This window comes from Bombina bombina, chromosome 8, assembly GCF_027579735.1.
Source record: "Bombina bombina isolate aBomBom1 chromosome 8, aBomBom1.pri, whole genome shotgun sequence".
NCBI classification, from domain to species: Eukaryota; Metazoa; Chordata; class Amphibia; order Anura; family Bombinatoridae; genus Bombina; species Bombina bombina.
Genome location: NC_069506.1, coordinates 338553142 through 338569737, shown reverse-complemented (window position 1 = coordinate 338569737; position 16596 = coordinate 338553142).

Genomic DNA, 16596 nt, shown 5'->3' with positions numbered 1-16596 from the left:
AAATTCATTATTTTTTTTTAATTTTCCTAAATATTTGCCCATACCTAATTATTACTTTTTAAGCCTCTAGATACTTTAGCATTGCATGAAAGCTGTATTTTTCATATTTTTTGGTTTCAGCTAGCACACATAATAAAATGTAATTATTACATTTAATTGCAGCATTAAATTAAGCAATTTAAGAGGGTAGTGATAGTGACATGTGCTACATTTGGCTTATTATATGCTGCAACAGAATGTTTCTTGCCCTCAACAGGACACTGCATCATCAGGAGCGAAACAACACCTCCCAATGTCAGACCTCTTCTGTAAACTTATAGCTGATACATGATATATACAATAGTTGCGTGCAGCATTTCCCAGGCTGGTAAAATTATGTCCCAGTGTCAGGTGAGAAACAACACTGTGTTTCTCTCATGCAATAGATATAAGTTGTAATATAGCAAAATGTCTGCTATCTATTTGCTATTTTTAACATATAAAAACATAATTCATTAGAACAACCATTTCAGACTATTAAACAAGATGAGTTATCACCCTAAAATAAGGGGTGTCTCCAGATCCCATTTTCTTTACTAAAATAGCAGAATGACAATTATCTTTTGCATTCGGGTTTTAATGCTGAAAAAATGGCCATTTCAGTGTAAAAACCGGACTGCAGCCATTACGAGTCTTGTCGGTATAGCTGTAATGCAAGCATTTTAGCCTGTAACACAACGTCAATCCCTGCACTCCAAAAAATTACATTTTTGCGTGGGATTTCCATCGCGCTGCCATTACAAGTTTTGCTGTGAGGCTAAAATGCTTGCGTTCCAGCCTGTACCGTCATCCGGGGAATTTAGCTCTTTAACAATGCCCTGAAAACGGCATTTACCTCGTTTAAAAAAGCCCAAACCCTAATCTTAAAAAAAAACACAATTTATGCTTACCTGATAAATTTATTTCTCTTGTGGTGTATCCAGTCCACGGATCATCCATTACTTGTGGGATATTCTCATTCCCAACAGGAAGTTGCAAGAGGACACCCACAGCAGAGCTGTTATATAGCTCCTCCCCTAACTGCCATATCCAGTCATTCGACCAAAAACATGCAGAGAAAGGAGAAGCCATAGGGTGCAGTGGTGACTGTAGTTTAAATGAAAAAATTACCTGCCTTAAAATGACAGGGTGGGCCGTGGACTGGATACACCACAAGAGAAATAAATTTATCAGGTAAGCATAAATTGTGTTTTCTCTTTAAGGTGTATCCAGTCCACGGATCATCCATTACTTGTGGGATATCAATACCAAAGCTAAAGTACACGGATGAAGGGAGGGACAAGGCAGGTACTTAAATGGAAGGTACCACTGCCTGTAAAACCTTTCTCCCAAAAATAGCCTCCGAAGAAGCAAAAGTATCAAATTTGTAGAATTTTGAAAAAGTATGAAGCGAAGACCAAGTCGCCGCCTTGCAAATCTGTTCAACAGAAGCCTCATTTTTAAAGGCCCAAGTGGAAGCCACAGCTCTAGTAGAATGAGCTGTAATCATTTCAGGAGGCTGCTGTCCAGCAGTCTCATAGGCTAAGCGGATTATACTTCTTAGCCAAAAAGAAAGAGAGGTTGCCGAAGCCTTTTGACCTCTCCTCTATCCAGAGTAGACAACAAACAAAGCAGATGTTTGCCGAAAATCTTTAGTAGCTTGTAAGAAAAACTTCAAAGCACGAACCACGTCCAGATTGTGTAATAGACATTCCTTCTTTGAAGAAGGATTAGGACACAAGGATGGAACAACAATCTCTTGATTGATATTCTTGTTAGATACCACCTTAGGTAAAAACCCAGGTTTGGTACGCAGGACTACCTTATCCGAATGGAAAATCAGATAAGGAGAATCACATTGTAAGGCAGATAACTCGGAGACTCTACGAGCCAAGGAAATAGCTACCAAAAAAAGAACCTTCCAAGATAAAAGTTTGATATCTATGGAATGAAGAGGTTCAAAAGGAACTCCTTGAAGAACCTTAAGAACCAAGTTTAAACTCCATGGCGGAGCAACCGGTTTAAACACAGGCTTGATTCTAACTAAAGCCTGACAAAAAGCCTGAACGTCTGGAACATCTGCCAGACACTTGTGCAAAATAATAGACAGGGCAGAAATCTGTCCCTTTAAGGAACTAGCTGACAATCCTTTTTCCAAACCTTCTTGGAGAAAGGATAATATCCTGGGAATCCTGACTTTACTCCATGAGTAACCCTTGGATTCACACCAATAAAGATATTTACGCCATATCTTATGATAAATTTTCCTGGTTTCAGGCTTTCGTGCCTGTATTAAGGTATCAATGACTGACTCGGAGAAGCCACGGTTTGATAAAATCAAGCATTCAATCTCCATGCAGTCAGTCTCAGAGAAATTAGATTTGGATGGTGGAAATGACCCTGAAGAAGAAGGTCCTGTCTCAGAGGCAGAGTCCATGGTGGAAAGGATGACATGTCCACTAGATCTGCATACCAGGTCCTGCGTGGCCACGCAGGCGCTATTAAAATCACTGATGCTCTCTCCTACTTGATCTTGGCAATCAGTCGAGGGAGCAGAGGAAACGGTGGAAACACATAAGCCAGGTTGAAGGACCAGGGCGTTGCTAGAGCATCTATCAGCGTCGCCTTGGGATCCCTGGACCTGGATCCGTAACAAGGAAGCTTGGCGTTCTGTCGAGACGCCATGAGATCCAGTTCTGGTTTGCCCCAACGATGAATCAATTGTGCAAACACCTCCGGATGGAGTTTCCACTCCCCCGGATGAAAAGTCTGTTGACTTAGAAAATCCGCCTCCCAGTTCTCTACACCTGGGATATGGATAGCTGATAGGTGGCAAGAGTGAATCTCTGCCCAATGAATTATCCTTGAGACTTCTAACATCGCTAAGGAACTTCTTGTTCCCCCTTGATGATTGATGTAAGCCACAGTCGTGATGTTGTCCGACTGAAATCTGATGTACCTCAGAGTTGCTAACTGAGGCCAAGCCTGAAGAGCATTGAATATCGCTCTTAGTTCCAGAATATTAATTGGAAGAAGTGTCTCCTCCTGAGTCCACGATCCCTGAGCCTTCAGGGAGTTCCAGACTGCACCCCAACCTAGAAGGCTGGCGTCTGTTGTTACAATTGTCCAATCTGGCCTGCGAAAGGTCATACCTTTGGACAGATGGACCCGAGATAGCCACCAGAGAAGAGAATCCCTGGTCTCTTGATCCAGATTTAGTTGAGGGGACAAATCTGTGTAATCCCCATTCCACTGACTGAGCATGCATAATTGCAGCGGTCTGAGATGTAAGCGTACAAACGGCACTATGTCCATTGACGCTACCATTAAGCCGATTACTTCCATGCACTGAGCCACCGAAGGGCGCGGAATGGAATAAAGAACACGGCAGGAATTTAGAAGCTTTGATAACCTGGACTCCGTCAGGTAAATTTTCATTTCTATAGAATCTATCAGAGTCCCTAGGAAGGAAACTCTTGTGAGTGGGGATAGAGAACTCTTTTCCTCGTTCACTTTCCACCCATGCGACCTCAGAAATGCCAGTACTATGTCCGTATGAGACTTAGCAATTTGGAAGTTTGACGCCTGTATCAGGATGTCGTCTAAATAAGGGGCCACTGATATACCCCGTGGCCTTAGGACCGCCAGAAGCGACCCTAGAACCTTTGTGAAGATTCTTGGGGCTGTAGCTAATCCAAAAGGAAGAGCTACGAACTGGTAATGCCTGTCCAGAAAGGCAAACCTGAGAAACCGATGATGATCTTTGTGTATCGGAATGTGAAGATAAGCATCCTTTAGATCCACTGTAGTCATATATTGACCCTCCTGGATCATAGGTAGGATGGTACGAATAGTTTCCATCTTGAATGATGGAACTCTGAGGAATTTGTTTAAGATCTTTAGATCCAAAATTGGTCTGAAGGTTCCCTCTTTTTTGGGAACTACAAACAGATTTGAGTAAAAAAAACCCTGTTCCTCCTTTGGAACTGGATGGATCACTCCCATAACTAGGAGGTCTTGTACACAGTGTAAGAATGCCTCTCTCTTTATCTGGTTTGCAGATAATTGTGAAAGGTGAAATCTCCCTTTTGGGGGGGAAGCCTTGAAGTCCAGAAAATATCCCTGGGATATAATTTCCAACGCCCAGGGATCCTGAACATCTCTTGCCCACGCCTGAGCGAAGAGTGAGAGTCTGCCCCCTACTAGATCCGTTACTGGATAGGGGGCCGTTCCTTCATGCTGTCTTAGAGGCAGCAGCAGGCTTTTTGGCCTGCTTACCTTTGTTCCAGGTCTGGTTTGGCCTCCAGACCATCTTGGACTGAGCAAAAGTTCCCTCTTGTTTTGCATTAGAGGAAGTTGATGCCGTACTTGCCTTGAAGTTTCGAAAGGTACGAAAATTAGACTGTTTGGCCCTTGATTTGGACCTGTCCTGAGGAAGGGCATGACCTTTTCCTCCAGTGATATCAGCAATAATCTCCTTCAAACCAGGCCCAAATAGGGTCTGCCCCTTGAAGGGAATGTTAAGCAGCTTAGATTTTGAAGTCACGTCAGCTGACCATGATTTAAGCCACAGCGCCCTACGCGCCTGTATAGCAAAACCAGAATTCTTAGCCGTTAGTTTAGTCAAATGAACAATGGCATCAGAAAGAAAAGAATTGGCTAGCTTAAGTGCTCTAAGTTTGCCAAGTATGTCATCCAATGGAGTCACTACCTGTAAAGCCTCTTCCAGAGACTCAAACCAGAACGCAGCAGCAGCAGTGACAGGAGCAATGCATGCAAGGGGCTGTAGGATAAAACCTTGTTGAATAAACATTTTCTTACGGTAACCTTCTAATTTTTTATCCATTGGATCTGAAAAAGCACAACTGTCCTCGACAGGTATAGTAGTACGCTTTGCAAGAGTAGAAACTGCTCCCTCCACCTTAGGGACTGTCTGCCATAAGTCCCGTGTGGTGGCGTCTATAGGAAACATTTTTCTAAAAATAGGAGGTGGAGAGAACGGCACACCTGGACTATCCCATTCCTTAGTAATAATTTCTGTAAACCTTTTAGGTATTGGAAAAACATCAGTACACACCGGCACTGCAAAGTATTTATCCAGTCTACACAATTTCTCTGGCACTGCAATTGTGTCACAGTCATTCAGAGCAGCTAAAACCTCCCTTAGCAATACGCGGAGGTGTTCAAGCTTAAATTTAAATGTAGAAATATCAGAATCAGGTATCTTTCCTGAGTCAGAAATATCGCCCACAGACTGAAGCTCTCCTTCCTCAGCTTCTGCATATTGTGAGGCAGTATCAGACATGGTTCTTAAAGTGTCAGTATGCTCTGTATTTCGTCTAACCCCAGAGCTATCTCGCTTACCTCTAAATTCAGGTAGTCTGACTAATACTGCTGACAGTGTATTATCCATGACTGCAGCCATGTCTTGTAAAGTAATCGCTATGGGCGCCCTAGATGTACTTGGCGCCATTTGAGCGTGAGTCCCTTGAGCGGGAGTCAAAGGATCTGACACATGGGGAAAGTTAGTCAGCATAACTTCCCCCTCGTCAGAATCCTCTGGTGATAAATTTTTTAAAGACAGAATATGATCTTTATTGCTTAAAGTGAAATCAGTACATTTGGTACACATTCTAAGAGGGGTTTCCACCATGGCTTTTAAACATAATGAACAAGGAGTTTCCTGTATGTCAGACATGTTTGTACAGACTAGCAATGAGACTAGCAAGCTTGGAAAACACTTTAAATCAAGTTAACAAGCAAATATAAAAAAAGGTACTGTGCCTTTAAGAGAAACAAATTTTGTCTGAATTTGAAAAACAGTGAAAAAAGGCAGTTACACAAACGAAATTTTTTTTTTTTATAATAAGCTAACAGAGCATTGCACCCACTTGCAAATGGATGATTAACCCCTTAGTTCAAAAAACGGATCAAAAAAACGACATAAAAAACGACATAAACGTTTTTAAACAGTCACAATCAACACAGCTCTGCTGTGGCCATACCTTAGCCAATAAATGACTTTAGGCCCTTTTGAGATGTCCTGCAGCATTCAGGGGACTTCTGAGGAAAACTGGATGTCTCAGTCTGTAATTTTAACTGCGCAAAAAAGTGCTAAAATAGGCCCCTCCCACTCATACTACAACAGTGGAAAGCCTCAGGAAACTGTTACTAGGCAAAAATAAAGCCAGCCATGTGGAAAAAATTAGGCCCCAATAATTTTTATCACCAGACACACATATAAAAACGATTAAACATGCCAGCAAACGTTTTATATTGTATTTATATAAGGGTAATACCCCTGAGAGTAAGCATGATACCAGTCGTTATTAAATCACTGTATTCAGGCTTAACTTACATTAATTCGGTATCAGCAGCATTTTCTAGCATTTCCAATCCTAGAAAAAATTATAACTGCACATACCTCATTAGCAGAATAAACTGCACGCCATTCTCCCGCTGAAGTTACCTCAATCCTCAGACATATGTGAGAACAGCAATGGAACAACCTGCTAAGATCATAGAAAACTCAGGCAGATTCTTCTTCTACTTCTGCCTGAGATAAAACAGTACAACTCCGGTACCATTTAAAAAAACAAACTTTTGATTGAAGAAAATAAACTAACTATTTTTTACCACTCTCTCTTACTACCTCCATGCGTGTTGAGAGTTGCAAGAGAATGACTGGATATGGCAGTTAGGGGAGGAGCTATATAACAGCTCTGCTGTGGGTGTCCTCTTGCAACTTCCTGTTGGGAATGAGAATATCCCACAAGTAATGGATGATCCGTGGACTGGATACACCTTACAAGAGAAAAACTCACCCCAAAAAAGTTTAAAAAATCCTTACACTAACCCCCGACGATCCACTAACAGTTTCTGAAGTCTCGACATCCAGACGGCGAAGTCTTTATCCAGGTGGCGAAGTCTTCATCCATCCATGCGGCGTCTTCTATTTTCATCCAGGGGGCGCAGAGCGGGTTCATTCTTGAAGACATCTGGTGCAGAGCATCCTCTTCATACGGTCGCTACCATATACTGAATCTTCAGTTCAAGGGAGCCTTTTCAAAATGGTGTCCCTTGCATTCCTATTGGCTGTATTGATTTTTGAAATTCAAATCAGCCAATAGGATGAGAGCTACTCAAATCCTATTGGCTGTTCAAATTGGCCAATAGGATGAGAGCTACTGAAATTCTATTGGCTGATTTTAAATAGTCACAAAAAGGAATGTAGGAGGCGTGAGTGACAGTCCAGCACAGTGTGTAATCTGAGTCAGCCAAAAAACGTAGTAGTAACCAGTCAGCAAGTTATTCAGCGGTAAATATACAGATCAATCAAACAGACAAAAGTACTGTGTGCGTAAGGTTTACGAAAGGGAAACGGACAATTAGAAAGCTGGCAATTGCAGCTCCTACCTGTTCCCGATGTGTAAACGACTTGGGTATATCAGGTGTCCTTCGACTTCTTTCGTGAGCCAGTGAGAATCTGTGTAAGGCTGGTTTAAAGATTACCTTGGATGCCGGTATGTGTGCGCTGATCCCAGATTGCAGCGGCGAAGATCCTCCTTCGCAAACCTCCTTCGTTAGCATACGTCTGTTCCGTAGCAAGGAGTAATCCAAAGACTCTGCAGCGGGTGGGCGGGTTTAGGCTTGACTCAGAGGCGGGTGCAACGGAGCAATGTAAAGGGGCAATCCAGGTAACTGGAAACGAATACAGAAACAAAAAAGTCCTGGATGCTCCTGAAAGATATAATAAAACTTTGAAGACTTTATTCAAAATATTTAATAGTTAAAAACGAACAACACTGGAAGAAATTGGAGTAGACAATTTGCAGGCGCAGCACCAGGGCTTACGCGTTTCGGCTATAGAGCCGTAGTCATAGCATGCTATGACTACGGCTCTATAGCCGAAACGCGTAAGCCCTGGTGCTGCGCCTGCAAATTGTCTACTCCAATTTCTTCCAGTGTTGTTCGTTTTTAACTATTTAATATTTTGAATAAAGTCTTCAAAGTTTTATTATACCTTTCAGGAGCATCCAGGACTCTTTTGTTTCTGATTTTAAATAGCCAATAGAAATTCAGTAGGGCTCATCCTATTGGCCGATTTGAACAGCCAATAGGATTTGAGTAGCTCTCATCCTATTGGATGATTTGAATTTCAAAAATCAAATCAGCCAATAGGAATGCAAGGGACGCAATTTTGAATTGGCTCCCTTGCATTGAAGATTTAGTATATGGCAGCGACCGTATGAAGAGGATGCTCTGCGCCAGATGTCTTCAAGGATGGACCTGCTCTGCGCCGCCGGGATGAAAAAAGAAGATGCCGTCTGGATGAAGATAGAAGACGCCATCTGGATGGATGAAGACTTTGCTGCCTGGATGAAGACTTTGCAGCCTGGATGTCCGGACTTCAGAAACTGTAAGTGGATCGTCAGGGGTTAGTGTTAGGTTTTTTTAAACTTTTTTAGATTAGGGTTTGGGCTTTTTTTAAAAAGCAAAATGCCCTTTTCAGGGCAATGCAAAAGAGCTAAATGCCCTTTTAAGGGAAATGCCTATACAAATGCCCATTTCAGGGTAATGGGTACCTTAGGTTTTTTAGAGTTAGTTTTTTTATTTTGGGGGGTTGGTTGGGGGGTGGGTTTTACTGTTGGGGGGTCTTTGTATTTTTTTACAGGTAAAAGCTGCAATGCTATTTTATTATTTTTTATTATTATTATTGGTTATTTGTCGAGCACTAACATATTCCGCAGAGATATAAACAAAGGCAGAGTACAACAAAACAATTATATGGATCAAATGGGTAGAGGGCCCTGCCAAGAGTTGCACTGCTGTAGTCAGCTCTTAAGAAGGTGATCTACAAACAGCTGGACTCTTAGGCTTACATGCTAAGGGGGTTCAGGGGATAGCGATGGAGGAGAGAAACTGGTATAAATAAAGATTAGCATAGGTTGTATGCATCCCTGAAAAGTAGAGTCTGTAGGGAGCGCTTGAAGCTTTCAAAACTAGGGGAAGTCTTGTGGAGCGAGGCAGAGAGTTCCACAAGATGGGAGCCAGTCTGGAGAAGTCCTGTAAATGGGAGTGTGATGAGGTAACAAGAAAGGAGGAGAGTAGGAGGTCATAACCAGAGCGAAGGGAATGGGAGGGAGAGTATCTGAAGACAAGGTCTGAGATATGGGGTAGCAGTGCAGTTGAGGGCTTTGTATGTCAGAGTGAGAATTTTGTGTTTGATCCTAGAGGTAAGAGGAAGCCAGTGACGGGATTGGCAGAGAGGTTCAGCAGATGAAGAGTGATTTGTAAGGAAGATGAGCCTGGCAGAGACATTCATTATGGATTTTAAAGGAGCTAGACGGCAGGTGGGGAGACCAGAGAGGACAGAATTGCAGTAATCGAGGCGGGGAAGGATGAGAGAATGGATTAAAATCTTTGTTGTGTCTTGTGTAAGGAAGAGTATAATTTTAGAGATATTTTTAAGGTGGAAGCGGCAGGCTTTAGCCAAGGACTGAATGTGAGGAGTGAAAGAAAGATCTGAGTCAAATATGACCCCGAGACATCGGGCATGCGGGGTGGGGGTAATGATAGAGTTGTCGACAGTTATAGAGAGATTGGGGGTGGAGATTTTGGAAGAAGGGGGAAAATAAGGAGCTCAGTTTTAGAGAGATTTAGCTTGAGGTAGTGAGAGTACATCCAGGAAAAGTTTGTGAGAAAGACAGTTAGTGACACGGGTTAGCAAGGAAGGAGATAGGTCTGGTGCAGAGAAGTAGATTTGGGTGTCTTTGGCATACAAATGATATTGGAAACCGTGGGACTTTATTAGGGAACCTAGTGATGATGTGTAGATTGAGAAGAGAAGGGGACCGAGGACAGAGCATCGTGGTACTCCAACAGAAAGTGGTGATGGGGCAGAGGAGGCCCCAGAGAAGGCTACACTAAAGGTACGGTTTGACAGGTAGGAAGAGAGCCACGAGAGGGATGTGTCACAGATGCCAAAGGATTGGAGGGTTTGGAGCAAAAGAGGGTGGTCAACAGTGTCAAAGGCTAAAAAAAATAAAAAAAAAAAAATAAGAAAAAAATAGGGGGCGCCCTTATGGTGTTGTATGTATATTAGTAAGTGTATATGATAATCAGGGGAGTAAAATACTCATATAAATATAAATAGTACCAATTGTATATGTGCAGAGATTTTACACACACCTATATATACTATAATAGACTGTGTGTATCTATTTTCCTCTATAATACCAATATAGAGTTGAAAATGTAATATAACATTAATAACAACAGTGGTATCTCTATAAAGATTTAGAGTACTAAGTATGTCACATTTAGTAGACAAATAAAGCTATGGAATAGTATCCTTTGTTAGTAATGTGCAAGCTCTAACACAAATGATGCTGAGTCACATATGACAAAGTCCACTAAATAGTGATTCAGGTGGACGATCAAGGCCACAATCCAAATTCAATGATCTGCAAACAATACAAAAACACAGATGCACCACATGGCCCAATATTGTTTGATTCAAAGTGGAAATAATATGTGATGGATACACTCACATTTATTGTGGCACCCCTAGTGGAGCAGAAGAAGCGATCTGGGATCAATTGGCAGTCACACAGAAGACTGACCTCCGGTGGATATTCAGTGATCTGCAGGAGATGGTAAAACACAGTGGTGCCTATACCGCCTAGAATTGCTTGTATAGGTAGATAAACATCTAACAGTGATATATATTGCACTCACATTTGGAAGAGCAACTTCAGTGCTGCACTCAGAGCAGACTGGGCTCAATACAGTCACCCAGCAGACTTGTATCAGGCAATCTGGAACTCCCAGTGATCCAAGAGTAATGGTTATAATCAGGTATTAGTTAAAAAAATAATTAAAAATTGTAGAAACATTCCGGCAGCAAGTGGTAAGTATTAATAAAACTTACTTTATTTAAAATATTAATAAAAGCAACGCGTTTCTCAACCATCCAGTGGTTGTTTCATCAGGCTTAGTAAAATGAGTATTAAACACTTGCTATATATATAACACACCACCCTAAATAATGAACTGCACCTGAGTAGGGAATTGATCAATTAGACAGTCATGTGAGTAGATAGTCCAATCAGACTTGTAGATGCCAAGAAGCTTCACAGTTTAAACAAACATTCATTGTCAGAGCAATACATCTTATAGTAAACATTAACAATAGACAAATGATCCTTGATAAAACATAGAACCTAATTCACAATAAATGTAAAATGGTTGCAAATATGTTTCCATATTATAAACATTTATACAGGTCCTATCATATTATTAGAGCGAGTAATACAAATGACAAGCGGTCCCCCATTTGAGATATAAAACAATAGATGAAGTGTTTTACAATGTGATATGATTGCATAATTTCAATTTGAGATCTCAATACAAAAGGTTACCAACCCTAAATCGTTTTACTTCAAGTTTACTTACTGAGATTGTGTATAACGATCTCAAAGTTTGCAGTAATAATGGCATAGTAAGCAGCTGACTCCGATCTATACTTACAACTCGTGTGTTTGTTAAGTGACGTAAAGGTGAATCCTAATGATGTTCGCTAAACTGATAGGTTCTATACGAGTAGTGTGGATTGGCTAACGACCGAGGAGTGGGAGGGCTGTGAACAGAGCAGCGTAACTGTCTCTGTAACAGGTGAGTGTATCTATGCCAAATAGGTGGATCTATTGTATCCACAATCGTGAGCTGTAATATCTTGTATGAATATCATAATATAATACCTACATGCATCTATAAAACTGCAAAAATACGCTATAAGGCTATGTTGAATAGTAACGTCTTGCTACAATGAATAAACATATGTGTCTTTCTGTGAGGTTATTATAAAAAATGGTAACGAATATAGCAATGCCAAATATCCTACCAATTAGTACAAGAGTGTTAAAATGTCTATAAAACTGACAGTTAAGTGAATAAAGTCAATCCATTTTTACATAACACAGGATATAGAGTGTTATTTTAAACTAAGTGGTACCATTGATCTGGTTATATAATATAATACATAAGATATGTCAATAGTGTAATTAAGGTGAATATGTGCAGAGGTGAACCTCTAAGTAGGTGCGTGACTATAATGGTGACTGGTCCTAGTGGAATGTGTATGTAGGACTTAAAACTATTATGATTCCCACTATACTGGTGGTAAGTCATCAATCGCTGGTGATTCGTCTATCTAATATTTAAAACCTAGTGTTTCTTTATTAAAATGAATTGTTGATAGGAATCCCTATCTAGTTATTTGTAGTGTATATACTAAATAGGTGAACTAAGTGAAAAAGTGTAAGTGACTATTTAGAGTTAGTCTGAGTATAATATGTGAAAATATATAGTCTAATAAACTAGCTAGTTGGTTTATCCAGAATAGTGAGAGGTGAATTGAGTATGTCAGGTTATAAACTCTATAAGGGGTAGTGGAATATTGATTGTAAATAATCTATCATGTTAGTGTACAGATGGCATTAGAGTGACAGAGTAATGACCGCTTGTCATTTGTATTACTCGCTCTAATGTTATGATAGGACCTGCATAAATGTTTATAATATGGAAACATATCTGCAACCATTTTACATTTATTGTGAATTAGGTTCTATGTTTTATCAAGGATCATTTGTCTATTGTTAATGTTTACTATAAGATGTATTGCTCTGACAATGAATGTTTGTTTATACTGTGAAGATTCTTGGCATCTACAAGTCTGATTGGACTATCTACTCACATGACTGTCTAATTGATCAACTCCTTACTCAGGTACAGTTCATTATTTATGGTAGTGTGTTATATATATAGCAAGTGTTTAATACTCATTTTACTAAGCCTGATGAAACAACCACTGGATGGTTGAAAAACGCGTTGCTTTTATTAATATTTTAAATAAAGTAAGTTTTATTAATACTTACCACTTGCTGCCGGATTGTTTCTACAATTTTTAATTATTTTTTCATCTAATACCTGATTATAACCATTACCCTTGGATCACTGGGAGTTCCAGATTGCCTGATACAAGTCTGCTGGGTGACTGTATTGAGCCCAGTCTGCTCTGAGTGCACCACTGAAGGTGCTCTTCCAAATGTGAGTGCAATATATAACACTGTTAGATGTGTATCTACCTATACAAGCAATACTAGGCCATATAGGCACCACTGTGTTTTACTATCTCCTGCAGATCACTGAATATCCACAGGAGGTCAGTCTTCTGGGTGACTGCAAATTGATCCCAGATCGCTTCTTCTGCACCACTAGGGGTGCCACAATAAATGTGAGTGTATCCATCACATATTATTTCCAATTTGAATCAAACAATATTGGGCCATGTGTCGCATCTGTAATTTTGTATTGTTTGCAGATCATTGAATTTGGATTGTGGCCGTGATCCCCCACCTGCATCACTATTTACTTTAAGTTGAATTCGTCATATTTGACTTGGCATCATTTGTGTTAGAGCTTGCACATTACTAACAAAGGATACTAATCCATATCTTTTTTGTCTACTAAATGTGACATGCTTAGTACTCTAAATCTATATAGAGATACCACTGTTGTTATTGATGTTATATTACATTTTCAACTCTATATTGGTGTTAATATATGTCTGAGTTATAGAGGAAAATAGATACACACAATATATTAAAGTATATATAGGTGTGTGTAAAATATCTGCACATATACAATTGGTACTATTTATATTTATATGAGAATTTTACTCCCCTGATTATCATATATACTTACTAATATACCTACGACACCATAAGGGCGCCCCCTGTTTTTTATTTTTTTTCATCTATTAGTAGAATCCTAGGATTCTTACTTATTAGGCTACTAGGGGCAGCAGACCTTATCTATCATGCTATCAGCCTTAGAAAGATCAACTAGAAGGAAAAATAATACCAACATTGATGTTATAGAACCAAATGATAATAGCCCGGACCCGTCTATGTCATCTTTACTTAATAAACTGGAAAATCTATTAAAAGTTGAACATAGACACTGGTGGGATTCAGAAACCCTCCAGAAATACAAAACTAACAAACAAATTTCCAGAGGACTCAGAGTTTTTAAAAATTGTTAATTTAAGAATAATGCTTATGCTGAAGTCCAAAAAGAGTGGGAGGATGCATTAACGGTATGTGTATACACTTTTATAGATATCCTTATTAAACATTGTCACAAACTGTATAATGAAACAGGCATAGAAATTGACAAAACACAGAAAGAATTAGAAAAATGTCTCAAGCATAGTGATTTTGAAAAACATAGAAAAATGGTTTATGATAGAGCTGATGAATATCAGAAAATTAAAAAATTTGCCAGAGATGAGGAAGATTACTCTAAGGGGGAGATATACACTTATAATCGTAACAAAAATATAAGAAATAATTATAACCCCCACAATGACAATACACATACAAACCAATCCAAACAGACATATAGGACATTAAATGATAATGGTAAATACTATAGCAATGCCAACTACTCACGATAAAATCAAAATGATTACAATGGTTATACAAAATTTAATCATAATTCACACAATCACGAAAGATTGTTTTACTCACACAATGACTCAAAAACAAATGAGCCCCCTACAAGAAATAGTATCAACGGAAATAGACAATAACACAATAATGCTGAGAATAGACAACAACATAACAATACTCATTTCTTTTCCAATAAATCACATGAAAATAAGAATCATCAATATTACTCATACAGCTATCAACATAAAAATTGGAATAGACCAAATGACCACAGCTCCTTTAGACACCATCAATCCCATAATCCTTTCTCAAATAGATCCTCCATTCATTATCATAATGATAGACCCATTTACAATGAAAGACCAAATTCCAATGATAGACCCCCATACACTGAGAGACTAACACATAATTCCTCTAGGACCTTCGAAAATCATTCTTCCCCTAGGACCCATGACACTTATAGGCCCTATGAAACTTCTAATAGGTTTCAACCCGTAAGATCAGGTAGTCCTGAGGGTCCAAAACCCAATATGGGTCCTAATACACCATATGAGGAAAAACAATGTTCCACTCCTTTTTTAGATGTAGGCTCAGACCATCGATTGGAACAGTGGACAATGTCCCCTCGACCGCCACGTCAAAAAAGAACCTACGCAAGCGTGGAAATAGAGGAAAATCCACAACCTCCAAAAAAGAAAAAATATTGAAATATCAGAAAGGGATCTTCAATTTATCTGAACATGTGCTTGATTCCGATGAAATTTGAGTTTTTGGGAAAGGTCTGTCTTATAGTCCTTCAAATACCTCCAACATGTTTCAACTTTTTGTTGATGTAAACAATTTTACTAGGAAACTAGCCTTACAAAAATATTTTGCAGAGAAACTCGTTAAAAATACCAACAGTATTCCGATTGTCTCTGACTATATGGATGAGCGCCTAGTGGATGGTTGTGTGATATATGAACCTGACACTCTTTTAGAACAGCTTACAGAGAAATATTTACACACTGATTTTAACCAAAATCCAATTTTAATCCCCCGCAAATGAAAAACTCACACATCAGTATATTCCAATCTATGGTATTAAAATACCTAGAGAAACTACCTAAAAAACTTAAATATAAACATAATCTTAGCCCAGGAGAACGACATGCGATTAACTCCCTAACTAAGAACAAAAATTTAGTAATCTGCTAGGCGGACAAGGTGGGCGGAGTGGTTTTACAAAATCTCTATGATTATATATCAGAAGCAGACCGTATCAACAAAGATGCCAGCTATTTTAGGGGACTGGTTAAGGACCCCACTACAATCTTTTCAAAACAATTATATTCTCTTTTACAAGAGGGGTTCTACTAATACTAATATTCAGTCGACTAAAATTGAATTTCTCGACTTAATATTATATTTTTCTTCCTCAGGCACAATTGCATCTGAGACATACTTCAAAAAAGTAGATTGCAATAGCTTTTTAGACTTTAATAGCAACCATTATTACAGCTGGAAAAAGAACGTACCCTACGGACAGTTTAGACGCTTTAGACGCAACTGCAGTACTATAGAGAGTTATGAATCTCAGTCTATTATACTAAAGGATAAATTCCTTGAGAAAGGATATCCTTTAGAATTAATACAAAAAGGTTACCTTAGAGCCTTACATGATGATAGGACCTCTTACTTCATACCAAAAAAGAATAAAATTGATAGACAGAAACCCAATGAGGACACTAAAACTCCTCTGTTTATCACTGGGTTTAGTGGTCAACATCGAGAGATCAAAAGAATTATCTCTAAGCATTGGCCCATCATTTGTGATGATCCACACTTAAAAAACCATATATCTTCCATACCCAAAATAGTCTATAGAAGGGCTCCTACACTTAGAAACAAACTAGCACCAAGTAAAATTGTTACAGACAAATTAAATCTTAATACCCCCAACCATGGCCACCAACACTAACAATAGAACATTCTTGGGAAATTATATACCCCAAAGTGGAGTATTCAAATGCCACAAATCCAGATGCAGTATGTGCAAAGTAATAAAGAGTGATACAAAAAC